Source organism: Stegostoma tigrinum, chromosome 46 (assembly GCF_030684315.1).
Source record: "Stegostoma tigrinum isolate sSteTig4 chromosome 46, sSteTig4.hap1, whole genome shotgun sequence".
NCBI classification, from domain to species: Eukaryota; Metazoa; Chordata; class Chondrichthyes; order Orectolobiformes; family Stegostomatidae; genus Stegostoma; species Stegostoma tigrinum.
Window position 1 is genome coordinate 8242030 of NC_081399.1, and position 26820 is coordinate 8268849.

The 26820-nt window shown below is 48.8% G+C and overlaps 4 non-coding genes across 4 annotated transcripts; all 4 read left to right on the forward strand.

Annotated features, from left to right (window-relative positions):
• The first annotated feature begins 211 nt into the window (after positions 1-211).
• trnag-ucc (transfer RNA glycine (anticodon UCC)) lies at positions 212-283 on the forward strand. The gene has a single exon. It is a non-coding gene; the product is annotated as a tRNA-Gly (tRNA).
• A 3547-nt stretch (positions 284-3830) lies between these two features.
• trnag-ucc (transfer RNA glycine (anticodon UCC)) lies at positions 3831-3902 on the forward strand. Its single transcript has one exon. It is a non-coding gene; the product is annotated as a tRNA-Gly (tRNA).
• A 3546-nt stretch (positions 3903-7448) lies between these two features.
• trnag-ucc (transfer RNA glycine (anticodon UCC)) lies at positions 7449-7520 on the forward strand. The gene has a single exon. It is a non-coding gene; the product is annotated as a tRNA-Gly (tRNA).
• Positions 7521-14686: 7166 nt separating this feature from the next.
• Positions 14687-14758, forward strand: trnag-ucc (transfer RNA glycine (anticodon UCC)). The gene has a single exon. It is a non-coding gene; the product is annotated as a tRNA-Gly (tRNA).
• The last annotated feature ends 12062 nt before the right edge of the window (positions 14759-26820 follow it).

Consider the following 26820-nt stretch of genomic DNA (forward strand, 5'->3'; position numbering starts at 1 on the left):
CTTGAGGCCTGCAAGCTTCTGTAGGGTGAAAGTCGAGTGAAGGTTTCGAAACCAGTTATTGTTCTTCAGAACTGCGAAGTAGTGATGCTGATGGGGCCAAACCTTCAGAGTTTCGCCAGCCATTTGTGATTTCTTCCAGTGCAAATGACCTTGTCATGATGATGATCTTTCTTTCATATGTTTGAGAATCAGGCACACGGTCAGCAGCAGAGCGGTGGTGCTATAGTGGTGAGCATAGCTGCCTTCCAAGCAGTTGACCCGGGTTCAATTCCTGGCCATCGCAAGCCTGTGCATTTTTAATCGGTGTTCAACAATGTGCACCCATATTAAACAAGTGGGATTTCAGCCCTCACTTTCGCTGAAGGTTAAGCGAATGTTTCATTCTATTATAAGACAGACCCACCAGATCATTCTCTTACTTTCATGGTGATCCCTTTGCATATTTTATGCCAATTGTGCATTTTAAAAAAAAACATTTGAAGGTTCTCGGCCCGAAACGTCAGCTTTTGTGGTCCGAAGATGCTGCTTGGCCTGCTGTGTTCATCCAGCTCCACACTTTGTTATCTTGGATTCTCCAACATCTGCAGTTGCCCTTGTCTCTGATCTCTTGGAACAGTTGCTGTTTTGCAGTCAGATAACACTTCAGTCAGTTACGTTTTCCAATGGAATTAGGTGAAGCTAATATTTCGTCCCTTAGTCTGTTATTTGACAATAGTGTGCGAGTAAGGTGTGTTTTGATTCAAGCCTGGTAGCTTGATCACTCAAAAAGCAATGCCTTACACTTGACCTCAGGAACGAACAAGTAGTTGGTGTCTCGGCCAAGGTTGAGAAATGTAGGTTTGGTTCATGTCATTGTCAATTTTGGTCAAAAAATGATCTCACATTACTCAACATTGATTCCCACTCATTGGAGGAGGATACACTGACACGTTAATAAGTATTATCGTGAAGAGGAGTCATTTGGGAATGATATTCCCAAGAGGAAAAAGAGGAAAAGTCCATTCTGTTCACAGACATTTCAGCTCTCAGTGAATCCAGTGCCTGGATTGAGTGCTATTAGTCAGACTGACGGAATGTCATCAGATGCACACACACTGTATTTCCATATGCTAATAATTGCCCAGCTCCCACCCTATCATAGATAATAGGAACTGCAGGTGCTGGAGAATCCGAGATAACAAGGTTTAGAGCTGGATGAACACAGCAGGCCAAGCAGCAACTTTGGAGCGGCAAGGCTGACGTTCCTTCATCAGAAATGGGGGAGGCGATGGGGTCTCTGAAATAAATAGGGAGAGCGGGGGAGGAGAATAGAAGGCGGTGAGAGGAGACACTAGCTGGACAGGACACAGACAAGTCAAAGATGCAGGGATGGAGCCCGTAAAGATGAGTGTAGGTGGGGGGTTAGGGAGGAGATAGGATAGTCCCGTGGGGGCGGGTACAGTTCAAGGTAGTGGGATGAGGTTAGTAGGGAAGAAATGGGGGTGCAGCTTGATGTGGGAGGAGGGGATAGGTGAGAGGTAGAACACGTTAGGGAGGGGGGACGGCCTGAGCTGGTTTTGGGATGCTGTAGGGGGACGGGAGATATTGAAGCTGGTGAAATCCACATTGATACCACTGGGCTGCAGGGTTCCCAAGCGGAATATGAGTTGTAGTTTTCTCCCCCTCCCACTCCACAGAAAACAAAGCTTAGCCAAACTCGTCCTCACCCTCAACAACTTCTCTTTCAATTCTTCCCACTTCCTACAGACAAAGGGGGTGGCCATGGGTTACCCACATGGGCTCAAGCTACGCCTGCCTCTTTGTACGTTACATGGAACAATCCCTCTTCCGTACATACACTGGCCCTAAACCCCACCTTTTCCTCCGTCACATTGATGATTGAATCGGCACCGCCTCGTGCTCCCATGAGGAGCCGAAGAGTTCATCCAGTTCATCAAAACCTCCCACACCAACCGCAAGTTTATCTGGACCATCTCTAACAGCTCTCTCACCTTCCTCAACTTCTCTGTACCCATCTCTAGCAACAACATGGAAAGTGATATCTATTTCAAGCCCACCGACTCCCACAGCTACCTGGAAAACACCTCCTCCAACCCACCTTCCTGCAAAAATGCCATCCCCATTCCCATTTCCTTTGCCTCAGCCGCATCTGCTCCCAGGATGAGGCATGGCATTCCTGTATTTCTCAGATGTGCTCATTTTTCTAGGACCACAACTTGCGCCCCCGCAGTGTTTGATAACGCCCTCGATAGTGTCTTCCACATTTACTGCAACTCATCCCCCACACCCTGTCTTCGCAATAACATTAAAAATGTATCCCCCACAACATCACGTACCACCCCGACAACCTCCGGATCCAACGCATCATTCTCCAACACCTCTGCCATCTGCAATCCGACCCCACCACTAAAGACATTTTTCCCTCCCCAACCTTGTCTGCTTTCCAGACGGACCATTCTCTCTATGGCTCCATTGTCCACTCCACACTGCCCTCCAGCCACACCACACCCAGCACTTTTCCTTCCAACTACAGGAGGAGCTACACCTCCCCCATCTCCCCGATGCCAGGCCGCAAGAAGACTTTCCACATCAAGCAGATGTTTACCTGCACATCTACCAATGTGGTATACTGCATACGCTGTTTCCGTTGTGGCCTCCTCTCCATCGGGGAAAACAAGCAGAGGCTCGGGGATTGCTTTGCACAACACCTACGCTCGGTTCGCACTAATCAACTGCACCTCCCAGTCGCGAACCATTTCAACTCCCCGTTCCATTCCTTTGACAACATGTCCATCCTGGCCCTCCTACAGTGCCACAATGTTGCTACGCGAAGGTTGCAGGAAAAGCACCTCATATTCCGCGTGGGAACCTTGCAGCCCAATGGTATTATTGTGGACTTCACAAGCTTCAAAATCTCCCCTTCCCCCATACCGCACACCAAAACCAGCCCGGGTCGACCCCACCTCCCTAACCTGTGCTTCCTCTCATCTGTCCCCTCCTCCTACCTCAAGCCGCACCCCCATTTCCGACCGACTAGCCTCATCCAGCCGCTCTTGAACTGTCTGTCCTCCCTGGAATGACCTGTCTCCTCCCTACCTCCCCAGCTACACTCACCTTTACTGGCTCCTTCCCCGCCTCTTTGACCTGTCTGTCTCTTCACCACCTATCTTCTCCTCTATCCATCTTCGATCCACCTCCCCCTCTCTCCCTATTTATTTCAGAACCCCCTTCCACTCCCCCTTTTCTGAGGAGGTGTCGACGCCCGAAACATCAGCTTTCCTGCTCCTCTGATGCTGCTTGACCTGCTGTGTTCACCCAGCTCCACACCTTGTTATTCCACCTTGTAGTAGTTGATCTGCTCATCAGCCATCTGCTGTATCTTCATCGCGACAGTGGTGTTTTTATGTGAGATATCTCAACCTCTTCAATCCTCTAAATGGTTTGAAGTACCCATACCGCACTCTGACTGAAGATTCTCCCTAACCTCTGCATCAATGAATCAGGTCGATGATCGCCTGACCGTGAATCCCCTTCGAATGCTTAATACCCGTTGTATTTACAGCAAGGAGTTGCACATACTGCAGATTGAAAAGAAAAGACAGAAATTACTGTTGAAAATCTTGAGGCCTGCAAGCTTCTGTAGGGTGAAAGTCGAGTGAAGGTTTCGAAACCAGTTATTGTTCTTCAGAACTGAAAAGTAGTGATGCTGATGGGGCCAAACCTTCAGAGTTTCACCAGCCATTTGTGATTTCTTCCAGAGCAAATGACTTTGTCATGATGATGATCTTTCTTTCATATGTTTGAGAATCAGGGGCACTGTCAGCAGCAGAGCGGTGGTGGTATAGTGGTGAGCATAGCTGCCTTCCAAGCAGTTGACCCGGGTTCAATTCCTGGCCATCGCAAGCCTGTGCATTTTTAATCGGTGTTCAACAATGTGCACCCATATTAAACAAGTGGGATTTCAGCCCTCACTTTCGCTGAAGGTGAAGCGAATGTTTCATTCTATTATAAGACAGACCCACCAGATCATTCTCTGACTTTCATGGTGATCCCTTTGCATATTTTATACCAATTGTGCATTTTAAAAAAAAACATTTGACGGTTCTCGGCCCGAAACGTCAGCTTTTGTGGTCCGTAGATGCTGCTTGGCCTGCTGTGTTCATCCAGCTCCACACTTTGTTATCTTGGATTCTCCAGCATCTACAGTTGCCCTTGTCTCTGATCGCTTGGAACAGTTGCTGTTTTGCAGTCAGATAACACTTCAGTCAGTTACGTTTTCCAATGGAATTAGGTGAATCTAATATTTCGTCCCTTAGTCTGTTATTTGACAATAGTGTGCGAGTAAGGCGTGTTTTGATTCAAGCCTGGTAGCTTGATCACTCAAAAAGCAATGCCTTACACTTGACCTCAGGAACGAACAAGAAGTTGGTGTCTCGGCCAAGGTTGAGAAATGTAGGTTTGGTTCATGCCATTGTCAATTTTGGTCAAAAAATGATCTCACATTACTCAACATTGATTCCCACTCATTGGAGGAGGATACACTGACACGTTAATAAGTATTATCGTGAAGAGGAGTCATTTGGGAATGATATTCCCAAGAGGAAAAAGAGGAAAAGTCCATTCTGTTCACAGACATTTCAGCTCTCAGTGAATCCAGTGCCTGGATTGAGTGCTATTAGTCAGACTGACGGAATGTCATCAGATGCACACACACTGTATTTCCAAATGCTTAAAATTGCCCAGCTCCCACCCTATCATAGATAATAGGAACTGCAGGTGTTGGAGAATCCGAGATAACAAGATTTAGAGCTGGATGAACACAGCAGGCCAAGCAGCATCTTTGGAGCGGCAAGGCTGACGTTCCTTCATCAGAAATGGGGGAGGCGATGGGGTCTCTGAAATAAATAGGGAGAGCGGGGGAGGAGAATAGAAGGCGGTGAGAGGAGACGCTAGCTGGACAGGACACAGACAAGTCAAAGATGCAGGGATGGAGCCCGTAAAGATGAGTGTAGGTGGGGGTTAGGGAGGAGATAGGATAGTCCCGTGGGGGCGGGTACAGTTCTAGGTAGTGGGATGAGGTTAGTAGGGAAGAAATGGGGGTGCAGCTTGATGTGGGAGGAGGGGATAGGTGAGAGGTAGAACACGTTAGGGAGTGCGGACGGGCTGAGCTGGTTTTGGGATGCTGTAGGGGGACGGGAGATATTGAAGCTGGTGAAATCCACATTGATACCACTGGGCTGCAGGGTTCCCAAGCGGAATATGAGTTGTAGTTTTCTCCCCCTCCCACTCCACAGAAAACAAAGCTTAGCCAAACTCGTCCTCACCCTCAACAACTTCTCTTTCAATTCTTCCCACTTCCTACAGACAAAGGGGGTGGCCATGGGTTACCCATGTGGGCTCAAGCTATGCCTGCCTCTATGTACGTTACATGGAACAATCCCTCTTCCGTACATACACTGGCCCTAAACCCCACCTTTTCCACCGTTACATTGATGATTGAATCGGCACCGCCTCGTGCTCCCATGAGGAGCCGAAGAGTTCATCCAGTTCATCAAAACCTCCCACACCAACTTCAAGTTCACCTGGACCATCTCTAACAGCTCTCTCACCTTCCTCAACTTCTCTGTATCCATCTCGAGCAACAACATGGAAAGTGATATCTATTTCAAGCCCACCGACTCCCACAGCTACCTGGAAAACACCTCCTCCAACCCACCTTCCTGCAAAAATGCCATCCCCATTCCCATTTCCTTTGCCTCAGCCGCATCTGCTCCCAGGATGAGGCATGGCATTCCTGTATTTCTCAGATGTGCTCATTTTTCTAGGACCACCACTTGCGCCCCCGCAGTGTTTGATAACGCCCTCGATAGTGTCTTCCACATTTACTGCAACTCATCCCCCACACCCTGTCGTCGCAATAACATTAAAAATGTATCCCCCTCAACATCACGTACCACCCCGACAACCTCCGGATCCAACGCATCATTCTCCAACACCTCTGCCATCTGCAATCCGACCCCACCACTAAAGACATTTTTCCCTCCCCAACCTTGTCTGCTTTCCAGACGGACCATTCTCTCTACGGCTCCATTGTCCGCTCCACACTGCCCTCCAGCCCCACCACACCCAGCACTTTTCCTTCCAACTACAGGAGGTGCTACACCTCCCCCATCTCCCCGATGCCAGGCCGCAAGAAGACTTTCCACATCAAGCAGATGTTTGCCTGCACATCTACCAATGTGGTATACTGCATACGCTGTTTCCGTTGTGGCCTCCTCTCCATCGGGGAAAACAAGCAGAGGCTTGGGGACTGCTTTGCACAACACGTACGCTCGGATCGCACTACTCAACTGCACCTCCCAGTCGCGAACCATTTCAACTCCCCGTCCCAATCCTTTGACAACATGTCCATCCTGGCCCTCCTACAGTGCCACAATGTTGCTACGCGAAGGTTGCAGGAAAAGCACCTCATATTCCGCGTGGGAACCCTGCAGCCCAATGGTATTATTGTGGACTTCACAAGCTTCAAAATCTCCCCTTCCCCCATACCGCACACCAAAACCAGCCCGGGTCGTCCCCACCTCCCTAACCTGTCCTTCCTCTCATCTGTCCCCTCCTCCCACCTCAAGCCGCACCCCCATTTCCTACCGACTAGCCTCATCCAGCCGCCCTTGAACTGTCTGTCCTCCCTGGACTGACCTGTCTCCTCCCTACCTCCCCAACTACACTCATCTTTACTGTCTCCATCCCCGCCTATTTGACCTGTCTGTCTCTTCACCACCTATCTTCTCCTCTATCCATCTTCGATCCACCTCCCCCTCTCTCCCTATTTATTTCAGAACCCCCTTCCACTCCCCCTTTTCTGAGGAGGTGTCGACGCCCGAAACATCAGCTTTCCTGCTCCTCTGATGCTGCTTGACCTGCTGTGTTCACCCAGCTCCACACCTTTTTATTCCACCTTGTAGTAGTTGATCTGCTCATCAGCCATCTGCTGTATCTTCATTGCGACAGCGGTGTTTTTATGTGAGATATCTCAACCTCTTCAATCCTCTAAATGGTTTGAAGTACCCATACCGCACTCCGACTGAAGATTCTCCCTAACCTCTGCATCAATGAATCAGGTCGATGATCGCCTGACCGTGAATCCCCTTCGAATGCTTAATGCCCGTTGTATTTACAGCAAGGAGTTGCACATACTGGAGATTGAAAAGAAAAGACAGAAATTACTGTTGAAAATCTTGAGGCCTGCAAGCTTCTGTAGGGTGAAAGTCGAGTGAAGGTTTCGAAACCAGTTATTGTTCTTCAGAACTGAAAAGTAGTGATGCTGATGGGGCCAAACCTTCAGAGTTTCACCAGCCATTTGTGATTTCTTCCAGTGCAAATGACCTTGTCATGATGATGATCGTTCTTTCATATGTTTGAGAATCAGGGGCACTGTCAGCAGCAGAGCGGTGGTGGTGTAGTGGTGAGCATAGCTGCCTTCCAAGCAGTTGACCCGGGTTCAATTCCTGGCCATCGCAAGCCTGTGCATTTTTAATCGGTGTTCAACAATGTGCACCCATATTAAACAAGTGGGATTTCAGCCTTCACTTTCGCTGAAGGTTAAGCGAATGTTTCATTCTATTATAAGACAGACCCACCAGATCATTCTCTGACTTTCATGGTGATCCCTTTGCATATTTTATGCCAATTGTGCATTTTAAAAAAAAAACATTTGAAGGTTCTCGGCCCGAAACGTCAGCTTTTGTGGTCCGAAGATGCTGCTTGGCCTGCTGTGTTCCTCCAGCTCCACACTTTGTTATCTTGGATTCTCCAGCAGCTGCAGTTGCCCTTGTCTCTGATCGCTTGGAACAGTTGCTGTTTTGCAGTCAGATAACACTTCAGTCAGTTACGTTTTCCAATGGAATTAGGTGAATCTAATATTTCGTCCCTTAGTCTGTTATTTGACAATAGTGTGCGAGTAAGGTGTGTTTTGATTCAAGCCTGGTAGCTTGATCACTCAAAAAGCAATGCCTTACACTTGACCTCAGGAACGAACAAGAAGTTGGTGTCTCGGCCAAGGTTGAGAAATGTACGTTTGGTTCATGTCATTGTCAATTTTGGTCAAAAAATGATCTCACATTACTCAACATTGATTCCCACTCATTGGAGGAGGATACACTGACACGTTAATAAGTATTATCGTGAAGAGGAGTCATTTGGGAATGATATTCCCAAGAGGAAAAAGAGGAAAAGTCCATTCTGTTCACAGACATTTCAGCTCTCAGTGAATCCAGTGCCTGGAATGAGTGCTATTAGTCAGACTGACGGAATGTCATCAGATGCACACACACTGTATTTCCATATGCTAAAAATTGCCCAGCTCCCACCCTATCACAGATAATAGGAACTGCAGGTGCTGGAGAATCCGAGATAACAAGGTTTAGAGCTGGATGAACACAGCAGGCCAAGCAGCATCTTTGGAGCGGCAAGGCTGACGTTCCTTCATCAGAAATGGGGGAGGCGATGGGGTCTCTGAAATAAATAGGGAGAGCAGGGGAGGAGAATAGAAGGCGGTGAGAGGAGACGCTTGCTGGACAGGACACACACAAGTCAAAGATGCAGGGATGGAGCCCGTAAAGATGAGTGTAGGTGGGGGGTTAGGGAGGAGATAGGATAGTCCCGTGGGGGCGGGTACAGTTCAAGGTAGTGGGATGAGGTTAGGAGGGAAGAAATGGGGGTGCAGCTTGATGTGGGAGGAGGGGATAGGTGAGAGGTAGAACACGTTAGGGAGTGGGGACGGGCTGAGCTGGTTTTGGGATGCTGTAGGGGGACGGGAGATATTGAAGCTGGTGAAATCCACATTGATACCACTGGGCTGCAGGGTTCCCAAGCGGAATATGAGTTGTAGTTTTCTCCCCCTCCCACTCCACAGAAAACAAAGCTTAGCCAAACTCGTCCTCACCCTCAACAAATTCTCTTTCAATTCTTCCCACTTCCTACAGACAAAGGGGGTGGCCATGGGTTACCCACATGGGCTCAAGCTACGCCTGCCTCTTTGTACGTTACATGGAACAATCCCTCTTCCGTACATACACTGGCCCTAAACCCCACCTTTTCCTCCGTTACATTGATGACTGAATCGGAACTGCCTCGTGCTCCCATGAGGAGCCGAAGAGTTCATCCAGTTCATCAAAACCTCCCACACCAACCTCAAGTTTACCTGGACCATCTCTAACAGCTCTCTCACCTTCCTCAACTTCTCTGTATCCATCTCTAGCAACAACATGGAAAGTGATATCTATTTCAAGCCCACCGACTCCCACAGCTACCTGGAAAACACCTCCTCCAACCCACCTTCCTGCAAAAATGCCATCCCCATTCCCATTTCCTTTGCCTCAGCCGCATCTGTTCCCAGGATGAGGCATGGCATTCCTGTATTTCTCAGATGTGCTCATTTTTCTAGGACCACAAGTTGCGCCCCCGCAGTGTTTGATAACGCCCTCGATAGTGTCTTCCACATTTACTGCAACTCATCCCCCACACCCTGTCTTCGCAATAACATTAAAAATGTATCCCCCTCAACATCACGTACCAGCCCGACAACCTCCGGATCCAACGCATCATTCTCCAACACCTCTGCCATCTGCAATCCGACCCCACCACTAAAGACATTTTTCCCTCCCCAACCTTGTCTGCTTTCCAGACGGACCATTCTCTCTATGGCTCCATTGTACGCTCCACACTGCCCTCCAGCCACACCACACCCAGCACTTTTCCTTCCAACGACAGGAGGTGCTACACCTCCCCCATCTCCCCGATGCCAGGCCGCAAGAAGACTTTCCACATCAAGCAGATGTTTACCTGCACATCTACCAATGTGGTATACTGCATACGCTGTTTCCGTTGTGGCCTCCTCTCCATCGGGGAAAACAAGCAGAGGCTTGGGGATTGCTTTGCACAACACCTACGCTCGGTTCGCACTAATCAACTGCACCTCCCAGTCACGAACCATTTCAACTCCCCGTCCCATTCCTTTGACAACATGTCCATCCTGGCCCTCCTACAGTGCCACAATGTTGCTACGCGAAGGTTGCAGGAAAAGCACCTAATATTCCGCGTGGGAACCCTGCAGCCCAATGGTATTATTGTGGACTTCACAAGCTTCAAAATCTCCCCTTCCCCCATACCGCACACCAAAACCAGCCCGGGTCGTCCCCACCTCCCGAACCTGTCCTTCCTCTCATCTGTCCCCTCCTCCCACCTCAAGCCGCACCCCCATTTCCTACCGACTAGCCTCATCCAGCCGCCCTTGAACTGTCTGTCCTCCCTGGAATGACCTGTCTCCTCCCTACCTCCCCACCTACACTCACCTTTACTGGCTCCATCCCCGCCTCTTTGACCTGTCTGTCTCTTCACCACCTATCTTCTCCTCTATCCATCTTCGATCCACCTCCCCCTCTCTCCCTATTTATTTCAGAACCTCCTTCCACTCCCCCTTTTCTGAGGAGGTGTCGACGCCCGAAACATCAGCTTTCCTGCTCCTCTGATGCTGCTTGACCTGCTGTGTTCACCCAGCTCCACACCTTGTTATTCCACCTGGTAGTAGTTGATCTGCTCATCAGCCATCTGCTGTATCTTCATCGCGACAGTGGTGTTTTTATGTGAGATATCTCAACCTCTTCAATCCTCTAAATGGTTTGAAGTACCCATACCGCACTCCGACTGAAGATTCTCCCTAACCTCTGCATCAATGAATCAGGTCGATGATCGCCTGACCGTGAATCCCCTTCGAATGCTTAATGCCCGTTGTATTTACAGCAAGGAGTTGCACATACTGGAGATCGAAAAGAAAAGACAGAAATTACTGTTGAAAATCTTGAGGCCTGCAAGCTTCTGTAGGGTGAAAGTCGAGTGAAGGTTTCGAAACCAGTTATTGTTCTTCAGAACTGTGAAGTAGTGATGCTGATGGGGCCAAACCTTCAGAGTTTCGCCAGCCATTTGTGATTTCTTCCAGTGCAAATGACCTTGTCAAAATGATGATCGTTCTTTCATATGTTTGAGAATCAGGGGCACTGTCAGCAGCAGAGCGGTGGTGGTATAGTGGTGAGCATAGCTGCCTTCCAAGCAGTTGACCCGGGTTCAATTCCTGCCATCGCAAACCTGTGCATTTTTAATCGGTGTTCAACAATGTGCACCCATATTAAACAAGTGGGATTTCAGCCCTCACTTTCGCTGAAGGTTAAGCGAATGTTTCATTCTATTATAAGACAGACCCACCAGATCATTCTCTGACTTTCATGGTGATCCCTTTGCATATTTTATGCCAATTGTGCATTTTAAAAAAAAACATTTGAAGGTTCTCGGCCCGAAACGTCAGCTTTTGTGGTCCGAAGATGCTGCTTGGCCTGCTGTGTTCATCCAGCTCCACACTTTGTTGTCTTGGATTCTCCAGCATCTGCAGTTGCCCTTGTCTCTGATCGCTTGGAACAGTTGCTGTTTTGCAGTCAGATAACACTTCAGTCAGTTACGTTTTCCAATGGAATTAGGTGAATCTAATATTTCGTCCCTTATTCTGTTATTTGACAATAGTGTGCGAGTAAGGTGTGTTTTGATTCAAGCCTGGTAGCTTGATCACTCAAAAAGCAATGCCTTACACTTGACCTCAGGAACGAACAAGAAGTTGGTGTCTCGGCCAAGGTTGAGAAATGTAGGTTTGGTTCATGTCATTGTCAATTTTGGTCAAAAAATGATCTCACATTACTCAACATTGATTCCCACTCATTGGAGGAGGATACACTGACACGTTAATAAGTATTATCGTGAAGAGGAGTCATTTGGGAATGATATTCCCAAGAGGAAAAAGAGGAAAAGTCCATTCTGTTCACAGACATTTCAGCTCTCAGTGAATCCAGTGCCTGGAATGAGTGCTATTAGTCAGACTGACGGAATGTCATCAGATGCACACACACTGTATTTCCATATGCTAAAAATTGCCCAGCTCCCACCCTATCACAGATAATAGGAACTGCAGGTGCTGGAGAATCCGAGATAACAAGGTTTAGAGCTGGATGAACACAGCAGGCCAAGCAGCATCTTTGGAGCGGCAAGGCTGACGTTCCTTCATCAGAAATGGGGGAGGCGATGGGGTCTCTGAAATAAATAGGGAGAGCGGGGGAGGAGAATAGAAGGCGGTGAGAGGAGACGCTAGCTGGACAGGACACAGACAAGTCAAAGATGCAGGGATGGAGCCCGTAAAGATGAGTGTAGGTGGGGGGTTAGGGAGGAGATAGGATAGTCCCGTGGGGGCGGGTACAGTTCAAGGTAGTGGGATGAGGTTAGGAGGGAAGAAATGGGGGTGCAGCTTGATGTGGGAGGAGGGGATAGGTGAGAGGTAGAACACGTTAGGGAGTGGGGACGGGCTGAGCTGGTTTTGGGATGCTGTAGGGGGACGGGAGATATTGAAGCTGGTGAAATCCACATTGATACCACTGGGCTGCAGGGTTCCCAAGCGGAATATGAGTTGTAGTTTTCTCCCCCTCCCACTCCACAGAAAACAAAGCTTAGCCAAACTCGTCCTCACCCTCAACAAATTCTCTTTCAATTCTTCCCACTTCCTACAGACAAAGGGGGTGGCCATGGGTTACCCACATGGGCTCAAGCTACGCCTGCCTCTTTGTACGTTACATGGAACAATCCCTCTTCCGTACATACACTGGCCCTAAACCCCACCTTTTCCTCCGTCACATTGATGATTGAATCGGCACTGCCTCGTGCTCCCATGAGGAGCCGAAGAGTTCATCCAGTTCATCAAAACCTCCCACACCAACCTCAAGTTTACCTGGACCATCTCTAACAGCTCTCTCACCTTCCTCAACTTCTCTGTATCCATCTCTAGCAACAACATGGAAAGTGATATCTATTTCAAGCCCACCGACTCCCACAGCTACCTGGAAAACACCTCCTCCAACCCACCTTCCTGCAAAAATGCCATCCCCATTCCCATTTCCTTTGCCTCAGCCGCATCTGCTCCCAGGATGAGGCATGGCATTCCTGTATTTCTCAGATGTGCTCATTTTTCTAGGACCACAAGTTGCGCCCCCGCAGTGTTTGATAACGCCCTCGATAGTGTCTTCCACATTTACTGCAACTCATCCCCCACACCCTGTCTTCGCAATAACATTAAAAATGTATCCCCCTCAACATCACGTACCAGCCCGACAACCTCCGGATCCAACGCATCATTCTCCAACACCTCTGCCATCTGCAATCCGACCCCACCACTAAAGACATTTTTCCCTCCCCAACCTTGTCTGCTTTCCAGACGGACCATTCTCTCTATGGCTCCATTGTACGCTCCACACTGCCCTCCAGCCACACCACACCCAGCACTTTTCCTTCCAACGACAGGAGGTGCTACACCTCCCCCATCTCCCCGATGCCAGGCCGCAAGAAGACTTTCCACATCAAGCAGATGTTTACCTGCACATCTACCAATGTGGTATACTGCATACGCTGTTTCCGTTGTGGCCTCCTCTCCATCGGGGAAAACAAGCAGAGGCTTGGGGATTGCTTTGCACAACACCTACGCTCGGTTCGCACTACTCAACTGCACCTCCCAGTCGCGATCCATTTCAACTCCCCGTCCCATTCCTTTGACAATTTGTCCATCCTGGCCCTCCTACAGTGCCACAATGTTGCTACGCGAAGGTTGCAGGAAAAGCACCTCATATTCCGCGTGGGAACCCTGCAGCCCAATGGTATTATTGTGGACTTCACAAGCTTCAAAATCTCCCCTTCCCCCATACCGCACACCAAAACCAGCCCGGGTCGTCCCCACCTCCCTAACCTGTCCTTCCTCTCATCTGTCCCCTCCTCCCACCTCAAGCCGCACCCCCATTTCCTACCGACTAGCCTCATCCAGCCGCCCTTGAACTGTCTGTCCTCCCTGGACTGACCTGTCTCCTCCCTACCTCCCCACCTACACTCACCTTTACTGGCTCCATCCCCGCCTCTTTGACCTGTCTGTCTCTTCACCACCTATCTTCTCCTCTATCCATCTTCGATCCACCTCCCCCTCTCTCCCTATTTATTTCAGAACCCCCTTCCACTCCCCCTTTTCTGAGGAGGTGTCGACGCCCGAAACATCAGCTTTCCTGCTCCTCTGATGCTGCTTGACCTGCTGTGTTCACCCAGCTCCACACCTTGTTATTCCACCTTGTAGTAGTTGATCTGCTCATCAGCCATCTGCTGTATCTTCATCGCGACAGTGGTGTTTTTATGTGAGATATCTCAACCTCTTCAATCCTCTAAATGGTTTGAAGTACCCATACCGCACTCCGACTGAAGATTCTCCCTAACCTCTGCATCAATGAATCAGGTCGATGATCGCCTGACCGTGAATCCCCTTCGAATGCTTAATGCCCGTTGTATTTACAGCAAGGAGTTGCACATACTGGAGATTGAAAAGAAAAGACAGAAATTACTGTTGAAAATCTTGAGGCCTGCAAGCTTCTGTAGGGTGAAAGTCGAGTGAAGGTTTCGAAACCAGTTATTGTTCTTCAGAACTGCGAAGTAGTGATGCTGATGGGGCCAAACCTTCAGAGTTTCGCCAGCCATTTGTGATTTCTTCCAGTGCAAATGACCTTGTCATGATGATGATCGTTCTTTCATATGTTTGAGAATCAGGGGCACTGTCAGCAGCAGAGCGGTGGTGGTATAGTGGTGAGCATAGCTGCCTTCCAAGCAGTTGACCCGGGTTCAATTCCTGGCCATCGCAAGCCTGTGCATTTTTAATCGGTGTTCAACAATGTGCACCCATATTAAACAAGTGGGATTTCAGCCCTCACTTTCGCTGAAGGTTAAGCGAATGTTTCATTCTATTATAAGACAGACCCACCAGATCATTCTCTGACTTTCATGGTGATCCCTTTGCATATTTTATGCCAATTGTGCATTTTAAAAAAAAACATTTGAAGGTTCTCGGCCCGAAACGTCAGCTTTTGTGGTCCGAAGATGCTGCTTGGCCTGCTGTGTTCCTCCAGCTCCACACTTTGTTATCTTGGATTCTCCAGCATCTGCAGTTGCCCTTGTCTCTGATCGCTTGGAACAGTTGCTGTTTTGCAGTCAGATAACACTTCAGTCAGTTACGTTTTCCAATGGAATTAGGTGAATCTAATATTTCGTCCCTTAGTCTGTTATTTGACAATAGTGTGCGAGTAAGGTGTGTTTTGATTCAAGCCTGGTAGCTTGATCACTCAAAAAGCAATGCCTTACACTTGACCTCAGGAACGAACAAGAAGTTGGTGTCTCGGCCAAGGTTGAGAAATGTACGTTTGGTTCATGTCATTGTCAATTTTGGTCAAAAAATGATCTCACATTACTCAACATTGATTCCCACTCATTGGAGGAGGATACACTGACACGTTAATAAGTATTATCGTGAAGAGGAGTCATTTGGGAATGATATTCCCAAGAGGAAAAAGAGGAAAAGTCCATTCTGTTCACAGACATTTCAGCTCTCAGTGAATCCAGTGCCTGGAATGAGTGCTATTAGTCAGACTGACGGAATGTCATCAGATGCACACACACTGTATTTCCATATGCTAAAAATTGCCCAGCTCCCACCCTATCACAGATAATAGGAACTGCAGGTGCTGGAGAATCCGAGATAACAAGGTTTAGAGCTGGATGAACACAGCAGGCCAAGCAGCATCTTTGGAGCGGCAAGGCTGACGTTCCTTCATCAGAAATGGGGGAGGCGATGGGGTCTCTGAAATAAATAGGGAGAGCAGGGGAGGAGAATAGAAGGCGGTGAGAGGAGACGCTTGCTGGACAGGACACAGACAAGTCAAAGATGCAGGGATGGAGCCCGTAAAGATGAGTGTAGGTGGGGGGTTAGGGAGGAGATAGGATAGTCCCGTGGGGGCGGGTACAGTTCAAGGTAGTGGGATGAGGTTAGGAGGGAAGAAATGGGGGTGCAGCTTGATGTGGGAGGAGGGGATAGGTGAGAGGTAGAACACGTTAGGGAGTGGGGACGGGCTGAGCTGGTTTTGGGATGCTGTAGGGGGACGGGAGATATTGAAGCTGGTGAAATCCACATTGATACCACTGGGCTGCAGGGTTCCCAAGCGGAATATGAGTTGTAGTTTTCTCCCCCTCCCACTCCACAGAAAACAAAGCTTAGCCAAACTCGTCCTCACCCTCAACAAATTCTCTTTCAATTCTTCCCACTTCCTACAGACAAAGGGGGTGGCCATGGGTTACCCACATGGGCTCAAGCTACGCCTGCCTCTTTGTACGTTACATGGAACAATCCCTCTTCCGTACATACACTGGCCCTAAACCCCACCTTTTCCTCCGTTACATTGATGACTGAATCGGAACTGCCTCGTGCTCCCATGAGGAGCCGAAGAGTTCATCCAGTTCATCAAAACCTCCCACACCAACCTCAAGTTTACCTGGACCATCTCTAACAGCTCTCTCACCTTCCTCAACTTCTCTGTATCCATCTCTAGCAACAACATGGAAAGTGATATCTATTTCAAGCCCACCGACTCCCACAGCTACCTGGAAAACACCTCCTCCAACCCACCTTCCTGCAAAAATGCCATCCCCATTCCCATTTCCTTTGCCTCAGCCGCATCTGTTCCCAGGATGAGGCATGGCATTCCTGTATTTCTCAGATGTGCTCATTTTTCTAGGACCACAAGTTGCGCCCCCGCAGTGTTTGATAACGCCCTCGATAGTGTCTTCCACATTTACTGCAACTCATCCCCCACACCCTGTCTTCGCAATAACATTAAAAATGTATCCCCCTCAACATCACGTACCAGCCCGAAAACCTCCGGATCCAACGCATCATTCTCCAACACCTCTGCCATCTGCAATCCGACCCCACCACTAAAGACATTTTTCCCTCCCCAACCTTGTCTGCTTTCCAGACGGACCATTCTCTCTATGGCTCCATTGTACGCTCCACACTGCCCTCCAGCCACACCACACCCAGCACTTTTCCTTCCAACGACAGGAGGTGCTACACCTCCCCCATCTCCCCGATGCCAGGCCGCAAGAAGACTTTCCACATCAAGCAGATGTTTACCTGCACATCTACCAATGTGGTATACTGCATACGCTGTTTCCGTTGTGGCCTCCTCTCCATCGGGGAAAACAAGCAGAGGCTTGGGGATTGCTTTGCACAACACCTACGCTCGGTTCGCACTAATCAACTGCACCTCCCAGTCACGAACCATTTCAACTCCCCGTCCCATTCCTTTGACAACATGTCCATCCTGGCCCTCCTACAGTGCCACAATGTTGCTACGCGAAGGTTGCAGGAAAAGCACCTAATATTCCGCGTGGGAACCCTGCAGCCCAATGGTATTATTGTGGACTTCACAAGCTTCAAAATCTCCCCTTCCCCCATACCGCACACCAAAACCAGCCCGGGTCGTCCCCACCTCCCGAACCTGTCCTTCCTCTCATCTGTCCCCTCCTCCCACCTCAAGCCGCACCCCCATTTCCTACCGACTAGCCTCATCCAGCCGCCCTTGAACTGTCTGTCCTCCCTGGAATGACCTGTCTCCTCCCTACCTCCCCACCTACACTCACCTTTACTGGCTCCATCCCCGCCTCTTTGACCTGTCTGTCTCTTCACCACCTATCTTCTCCTCTATCCATCTTCGATCCACCTCCCCCTCTCTCCCTATTTATTTCAGAACCTCCTTCCACTCCCCCTTTTCTGAGGAGGTGTCGACGCCCGAAACATCAGCTTTCCTGCTCCTCTGATGCTGCTTGACCTGCTGTGTTCACCCAGCTCCACACCTTGTTATTCCACCTGGTAGTAGTTGATCTGCTCATCAGCCATCTGCTGTATCTTCATCGCGACAGTGGTGTTTTTATGTGAGATATCTCAACCTCTTCAATCCTCTAAATGGTTTGAAGTACCCATACCGCACTCCGACTGAAGATTCTCCCTAACCTCTGCATCAATGAATCAGGTCGATGATCGCCTGACCGTGAATCCCCTTCGAATGCTTAATGCCCGTTGTATTTACAGCAAGGAGTTGCACATACTGGAGATCGAAAAGAAAAGACAGAAATTACTGTTGAAAATCTTGAGGCCTGCAAGCTTCTGTAGGGTGAAAGTCGAGTGAAGGTTTCGAAACCAGTTATTGTTCTTCAGAACTGTGAAGTAGTGATGCTGATGGGGCCAAACCTTCAGAGTTTCGCCAGCCATTTGTGATTTCTTCCAGTGCAAATGACCTTGTCAAAATGATGATCGTTCTTTCATATGTTTGAGAATCAGGGGCACTGTCAGCAGCAGAGCGGTGGTGGTATAGTGGTGAGCATAGCTGCCTTCCAAGCAGTTGACCCGGGTTCAATTCCTGCCATCGCAAACCTGTGCATTTTTAATCGGTGTTCAACAATGTGCACCCATATTAAACAAGTGGGATTTCAGCCCTCACTTTCGCTGAAGGTTAAGCGAATGTTTCATTCTATTATAAGACAGACCCACCAGATCATTCTCTGACTTTCATGGTGATCCCTTTGCATATTTTATGCCAATTGTGCATTTTAAAAAAAAACATTTGAAGGTTCTCGGCCCGAAACGTCAGCTTTTGTGGTCCGAAGATGCTGCTTGGCCTGCTGTGTTCATCCAGCTCCACACTTTGTTGTCTTGGATTCTCCAGCATCTGCAGTTGCCCTTGTCTCTGATCGCTTGGAACAGTTGCTGTTTTGCAGTCAGATAACACTTCAGTCAGTTACGTTTTCCAATGGAATTAGGTGAATCTAATATTTCGTCCCTTATTCTGTTATTTGACAATAGTGTGCGAGTAAGGTGTGTTTTGATTCAAGCCTGGTAGCTTGATCACTCAAAAAGCAATGCCTTACACTTGACCTCAGGAACGAACAAGAAGTTGGTGTCTCGGCCAAGGTTGAGAAATGTAGGTTTGGTTCATGTCATTGTCAATTTTGGTCAAAAAATGATCTCACATTACTCAACATTGATTCCCACTCATTGGAGGAGGATACACTGACACGTTAATAAGTATTATCGTGAAGAGGAGTCATTTGGGAATGATATTCCCAAGAGGAAAAAGAGGAAAAGTCCATTCTGTTCACAGACATTTCAGCTCTCAGTGAATCCAGTGCCTGGAATGAGTGCTATTAGTCAGACTGACGGAATGTCATCAGATGCACACACACTGTATTTCCATATGCTAAAAATTGCCCAGCTCCCACCCTATCACAGATAATAGGAACTGCAGGTGCTGGAGAATCCGAGATAACAAGGTTTAGAGCTGGATGAACACAGCAGGCCAAGCAGCATCTTTGGAGCGGCAAGGCTGACGTTCCTTCATCAGAAATGGGGGAGGCGATGGGGTCTCTGAAATAAATAGGGAGAGCGGGGGAGGAGAATAGAAGGCGGTGAGAGGAGACGCTAGCTGGACAGGACACAGACAAGTCAAAGATGCAGGGATGGAGCCCGTAAAGATGAGTGTAGGTGGGGGGTTAGGGAGGAGATAGGATAGTCCCGTGGGGGCGGGTACAGTTCAAGGTAGTGGGATGAGGTTAGGAGGGAAGAAATGGGGGTGCAGCTTGATGTGGGAGGAGGGGATAGGTGAGAGGTAGAACACGTTAGGGAGTGGGGACGGGCTGAGCTGGTTTTGGGATGCTGTAGGGGGACGGGAGATATTGAAGCTGGTGAAATCCACATTGATACCACTGGGCTGCAGGGTTCCCAAGCGGAATATGAGTTGTAGTTTTCTCCCCCTCCCACTCCACAGAAAACAAAGCTTAGCCAAACTCGTCCTCACCCTCAACAAATTCTCTTTCAATTCTTCCCACTTCCTACAGACAAAGGGGGTGGCCATGGGTTACCCACATGGGCTCAAGCTACGCCTGCCTCTTTGTACGTTACATGGAACAATCCCTCTTCCGTACATACACTGGCCCTAAACCCCACCTTTTCCTCCGTTACATTGATGACTGAATCGGCACTGCCTCGTGCTCCCATGAGGAGCCGAAGAGTTCATCCAGTTCATCAAAACCTCCCACACCAACCTCAAGTTTACCTGGACCATCTCTAACAGCTCTCTCACCTTCCTCAACTTCTCTGTATCCATCTCTAGCAACAACATGGAAAGTGATATCTATTTCAAGCCCACCGACTCCCACAGCTACCTGGAAAACACCTCCTCCAACCCACCTTCCTGCAAAAATGCCATCCCCATTCCCATTTCCTTTGCCTCAGCCGCATCTGCTCCCAGGATGAGGCATGGCATTCCTGTATTTCTCAGATGTGCTCATTTTTCTAGGACCACAAGTTGCGCCCCCGCAGTGTTTGATAACGCCCTCGATAGTGTCTTCCACATTTACTGCAACTCATCCCCCACACCCTGTCTTCGCAATAACATTAAAAATGTATCCCCCTCAACATCACGTACCAGCCCGACAACCTCCGGATCCAACGCATCATTCTCCAACACCTCTGCCATCTGCAATCCGACCCCACCACTAAAGACATTTTTCCCTCCCCAACCTTGTCTGCTTTCCAGACGGACCATTCTCTCTATGGCTCCATTGTACGCTCCACACTGCCCTCCAGCCACACCACACCCAGCACTTTTCCTTCCAACGACAGGAGGTGCTACACCTCCCCCATCTCCCCGATGCCAGGCCGCAAGAAGACTTTCCACATCAAGCAGATGTTTACCTGCACATCTACCAATGTGGTATACTGCATACGCTGTTTCCGTTGTGGCCTCCTCTCCATCGGGGAAAACAAGCAGAGGCTTGGGGATTGCTTTGCACAACACCTACGCTCGGTTCGCACTACTCAACTGCACCTCCCAGTCGCGATCCATTTCAACTCCCCGTCCCATTCCTTTGACAATTTGTCCATCCTGGCCCTCCTACAGTGCCACAATGTTGCTACGCGAAGGTTGCAGGAAAAGCACCTCATATTCCGCGTGGGAACCCTGCAGCCCAATGGTATTATTGTGGACTTCACAAGCTTCAAAATCTCCCCTTCCCCCATACCGCACACCAAAACCAGCCCGGGTCGTCCCCACCTCCCTAACCTGTCCTTCCTCTCATCTGTCCCCTCCTCCCACCTCAAGCCGCACCCCCATTTCCTACCGACTAGCCTCATCCAGCCGCCCTTGAACTGTCTGTCCTCCCTGGACTGACCTGTCTCCTCCCTACCTCCCCACCTACACTCACCTTTACTGGCTCCATCCCCGCCTCTTTGACCTGTCTGTCTCTTCACCACCTATCTTCTCCTCTATCCATCTTCGATCCACCTCCCCCTCTCTCCCTATTTATTTCAGAACCCCCTTCCACTCCCCCTTTTCTGAGGAGGTGTCGACGCCCGAAACATCAGCTTTCCTGCTCCTCTGATGCTGCTTGACCTGCTGTGTTCACCCAGCTCCACACCTTGTTATTCCACCTGGTAGTAGTTGATCTGCTCATCAGCCATCTGCTGTATCTTCATCGCGACAGTGGTGTTTTTATGTGAGATATCTCAACCTCTTCAATCCTCTAAATGGTTTGAAGTACCCATACCGCACTCCGACTGAAGATTCTCCCTAACCTCTGCATCAATGAATCAGGTCGATGATCGCCTGACCGTGAATCCCCTTCGAATGCTTAATGCCCGTTGTATTTACAGCAAGGAGTTGCACATACTGGAGATTGAAAAGAAAAGACAGAAATTACTGTTGAAAATCTTGAGGCCTGCAAGCTTCTGTAGGGTGAAAGTCGAGTGAAGGTTTCGAAACCAGTTATTGTTCTTCAGAACTGCGAAGTAGTGATGCTGATGGGGCCAAACCTTCAGAGTTTCGCCAGCCATTTGTGATTTCTTCCAGTGCAAATGACTTTGTCATGATGATGATCGTTCTTTCATATGTTTGAGAATCAGGCACACAGTCAGCAGCAGAGCGGTGGTGGTATAGTGGTGAGCATAGCTGCCTTCCAAGCATTTCTTCCCGGGTTCAATTCCTGGCCATCGCAAGCCTGTGCATTTTTAATCGGTGTTCAACAATGTGCACCCATATTAAACAAGTGGGATTTCAGCCCTCACTTTCGCTGAAGGTTAAGCGAATGTTTCATTCTATTATAAGACAGACCCACCAGATCATTCTCTGACTTTCATGGTGATCCCTTTGCATATTTTATGCCAATTGTGCATTTTAAAAAAAAACATTTGAAGGTTCTCGGCCCGAAACGTCAGCTTTTGTGGTCCGAAGATGCTGCTTGGCCTGCTGTGTTCCTCCAGCTCCACACTTTGTTATCTTGGATTCTCCAGCATCTGCAGTTGCCCTTGTCTCTGATCGCTTGGAACAGTTGCTGTTTTGCAGTCAGATAACACTTCAGTCAGTTACGTTTTCCAATGGAATTAGGTGAATCTAATATTTCGTCCCTTAGTCTGTTATTTGACAATAGTGTGCGAGTAAGGTGTGTTTTGATTCAAGCCTGGTAGCTTGATCACTCAAAAAGCAATGCCTTACACTTGACCTCAGGAACGAACAAGAAGTTGGTGTCTCGGCCAAGGTTGAGAAATGTACGTTTGGTTCATGTCATTGTCAATTTTGGTCAAAAAATGATCTCACATTACTCAACATTGATTCCCACTCATTGGAGGAGGATACACTGACACGTTAATAAGTATTATCGTGAAGAGGAGTCATTTGGGAATGATATTCCCAAGAGGAAAAAGAGGAAAAGTCCATTCTGTTCACAGACATTTCAGCTCTCAGTGAATCCAGTGCCTGGAATGAGTGCTATTAGTCAGACTGACGGAATGTCATCAGATGCACACACACTGTATTTCCATATGCTAAAAATTGCCCAGCTCCCACCCTATCACAGATAATAGGAACTGCAGGTGCTGGAGAATCCGAGATAACAAGGTTTAGAGCTGGATGAACACAGCAGGCCAAGCAGCATCTTTGGAGCGGCAAGGCTGACGTTCCTTCATCAGAAATGGGGGAGGCGATGGGGTCTCTGAAATAAATAGGGAGAGCAGGGGAGGAGAATAGAAGGCGGTGAGAGGAGACGCTTGCTGGACAGGACACAGACAAGTCAAAGATGCAGGGATGGAGCCCGTAAAGATGAGTGTAGGTGGGGGGTTAGGGAGGAGATAGGATAGTCCCGTGGGGGCGGGTACAGTTCAAGGTAGTGGGATGAGGTTAGGAGGGAAGAAATGGGGGTGCAGCTTGATGTGGGAGGAGGGGATAGGTGAGAGGTAGAACACGTTAGGGAGTGGGGACGGGCTGAGCTGGTTTTGGGATGCTGTAGGGGGACGGGAGATATTGAAGCTGGTGAAATCCACATTGATACCACTGGGCTGCAGGGTTCCCAAGCGGAATATGAGTTGTAGTTTTCTCCCCCTCCCACTCCACAGAAAACAAAGCTTAGCCAAACTCGTCCTCACCCTCAACAAATTCTCTTTCAATTCTTCCCACTTCCTACAGACAAAGGGGGTGGCCATGGGTTACCCACATGGGCTCAAGCTACGCCTGCCTCTTTGTACGTTACATGGAACAATCCCTCTTCCGTACATACACTGGCCCTAAACCCCACCTTTTCCTCCGTTACATTGATGACTGAATCGGAACTGCCTCGTGCTCCCATGAGGAGCCGAAGAGTTCATCCAGTTCATCAAAACCTCCCACACCAACCTCAAGTTTACCTGGACCATCTCTAACAGCTCTCTCACCTTCCTCAACTTCTCTGTATCCATCTCTAGCAACAACATGGAAAGTGATATCTATTTCAAGCCCACCGACTCCCACAGCTACCTGGAAAACACCTCCTCCAACCCACCTTCCTGCAAAAATGCCATCCCCATTCCCATTTCCTTTGCCTCAGCCGCATCTGTTCCCAGGATGAGGCATGGCATTCCTGTATTTCTCAGATGTGCTCATTTTTCTAGGACCACAAGTTGCGCCCCCGCAGTGTTTGATAACGCCCTCGATAGTGTCTTCCACATTTACTGCAACTCATCCCCCACACCCTGTCTTCGCAATAACATTAAAAATGTATCCCCCTCAACATCACGTACCAGCCCGACAACCTCCGGATCCAACGCATCATTCTCCAACACCTCTGCCATCTGCAATCCGACCCCACCACTAAAGACATTTTTCCCTCCCCAACCTTGTCTGCTTTCCAGACGGACCATTCTCTCTATGGCTCCATTGTACGCTCCACACTGCCCTCCAGCCACACCACACCCAGCACTTTTCCTTCCAACGACAGGAGGTGCTACACCTCCCCCATCTCCCCGATGCCAGGCCGCAAGAAGACTTTCCACATCAAGCAGATGTTTACCTGCACATCTACCAATGTGGTATACTGCATACGCTGTTTCCGTTGTGGCCTCCTCTCCATCGGGGAAAACAAGCAGAGGCTTGGGGATTGCTTTGCACAACACCTACGCTCGGTTCGCACTAATCAACTGCACCTCCCAGTCACGAACCATTTCAACTCCCCGTCCCATTCCTTTGACAACATGTCCATCCTGGCCCTCCTACAGTGCCACAATGTTGCTACGCGAAGGTTGCAGGAAAAGCACCTCATATTCCGCGTGGGAACCCTGCAGCCCAATGGTATTATTGTGGACTTCACAAGCTTCAAAATCTCCCCTTCCCCCATACCGCACACCAAAACCAGCCCGGGTCGTCCCCACCTCCCGAACCTGTCCTTCCTCTCATCTGTCCCCTCCTCCCACCTCAAGCCGCACCCCCATTTCCTACCGACTAGCCTCATCCAGCCGCCCTTGAACTGTCTGTCCTCCCTGGAATGACCTGTCTCCTCCCTACCTCCCCACCTACACTCACCTTTACTGGCTCCATCCCCGCCTCTTTGACCTGTCTGTCTCTTCACCACCTATCTTCTCCTCTATCCATCTTCGATCCACCTCCCCCTCTCTCCCTATTTATTTCAGAACCTCCTTCCACTCCCCCTTTTCTGAGGAGGTGTCGACGCCCGAAACATCAGCTTTCCTGCTCCTCTGATGCTGCTTGACCTGCTGTGTTCACCCAGCTCCACACCTTGTTATTCCACCTGGTAGTAGTTGATCTGCTCATCAGCCATCTGCTGTATCTTCATCGCGACAGTGGTGTTTTTATGTGAGATATCTCAACCTCTTCAATCCTCTAAATGGTTTGAAGTACCCATACCGCACTCCGACTGAAGATTCTCCCTAACCTCTGCATCAATGAATCAGGTCGATGATCGCCTGACCGTGAATCCCCTTCGAATGCTTAATGCCCGTTGTATTTACAGCAAGGAGTTGCACATACTGGAGATCGAAAAGAAAAGACAGAAATTACTGTTGAAAATCTTGAGGCCTGCAAGCTTCTGTAGGGTGAAAGTCGAGTGAAGGTTTCGAAACCAGTTATTGTTCTTCAGAACTGTGAAGTAGTGATGCTGATGGGGCCAAACCTTCAGAGTTTCGCCAGCCATTTGTGATTTCTTCCAGTGCAAATGACCTTGTCAAAATGATGATCGTTCTTTCATATGTTTGAGAATCAGGGGCACTGTCAGCAGCAGAGCGGTGGTGGTATAGTGGTGAGCATAGCTGCCTTCCAAGCAGTTGACCCGGGTTCAATTCCTGCCATCGCAAACCTGTGCATTTTTAATCGGTGTTCAACAATGTGCACCCATATTAAACAAGTGGGATTTCAGCCCTCACTTTCGCTGAAGGTTAAGCGAATGTTTCATTCTATTATAAGACAGACCCACCAGATCATTCTCTGACTTTCATGGTGATCCCTTTGCATATTTTATGCCAATTGTGCATTTTAAAAAAAAACATTTGAAGGTTCTCGGCCCGAAACGTCAGCTTTTGTGGTCCGAAGATGCTGCTTGGCCTGCTGTGTTCATCCAGCTCCACACTTTGTTGTCTTGGATTCTCCAGCATCTGCAGTTGCCCTTGTCTCTGATCGCTTGGAACAGTTGCTGTTTTGCAGTCAGATAACACTTCAGTCAGTTACGTTTTCCAATGGAATTAGGTGAATCTAATATTTCGTCCCTTATTCTGTTATTTGACAATAGTGTGCGAGTAAGGTGTGTTTTGATTCAAGCCTGGTAGCTTGATCACTCAAAAAGCAATGCCTTACACTTGACCTCAGGAACGAACAAGAAGTTGGTGTCTCGGCCAAGGTTGAGAAATGTAGGTTTGGTTCATGTCATTGTCAATTTTGGTCAAAAAATGATCTCACATTACTCAACATTGATTCCCACTCATTGGAGGAGGATACACTGACACGTTAATAAGTATTATCGTGAAGAGGAGTCATTTGGGAATGATATTCCCAAGAGGAAAAAGAGGAAAAGTCCATTCTGTTCACAGACATTTCAGCTCTCAGTGAATCCAGTGCCTGGAATGAGTGCTATTAGTCAGACTGACGGAATGTCATCAGATGCACACACACTGTATTTCCATATGCTAAAAATTGCCCAGCTCCCACCCTATCACAGATAATAGGAACTGCAGGTGCTGGAGAATCCGAGATAACAAGGTTTAGAGCTGGATGAACACAGCAGGCCAAGCAGCATCTTTGGAGCGGCAAGGCTGACGTTCCTTCATCAGAAATGGGGGAGGCGATGGGGTCTCTGAAATAAATAGGGAGAGCGGGGGAGGAGAATAGAAGGCGGTGAGAGGAGACGCTAGCTGGACAGGACACAGACAAGTCAAAGATGCAGGGATGGAGCCCGTAAAGATGAGTGTAGGTGGGGGGTTAGGGAGGAGATAGGATAGTCCCGTGGGGGCGGGTACAGTTCAAGGTAGTGGGATGAGGTTAGGAGGGAAGAAATGGGGGTGCAGCT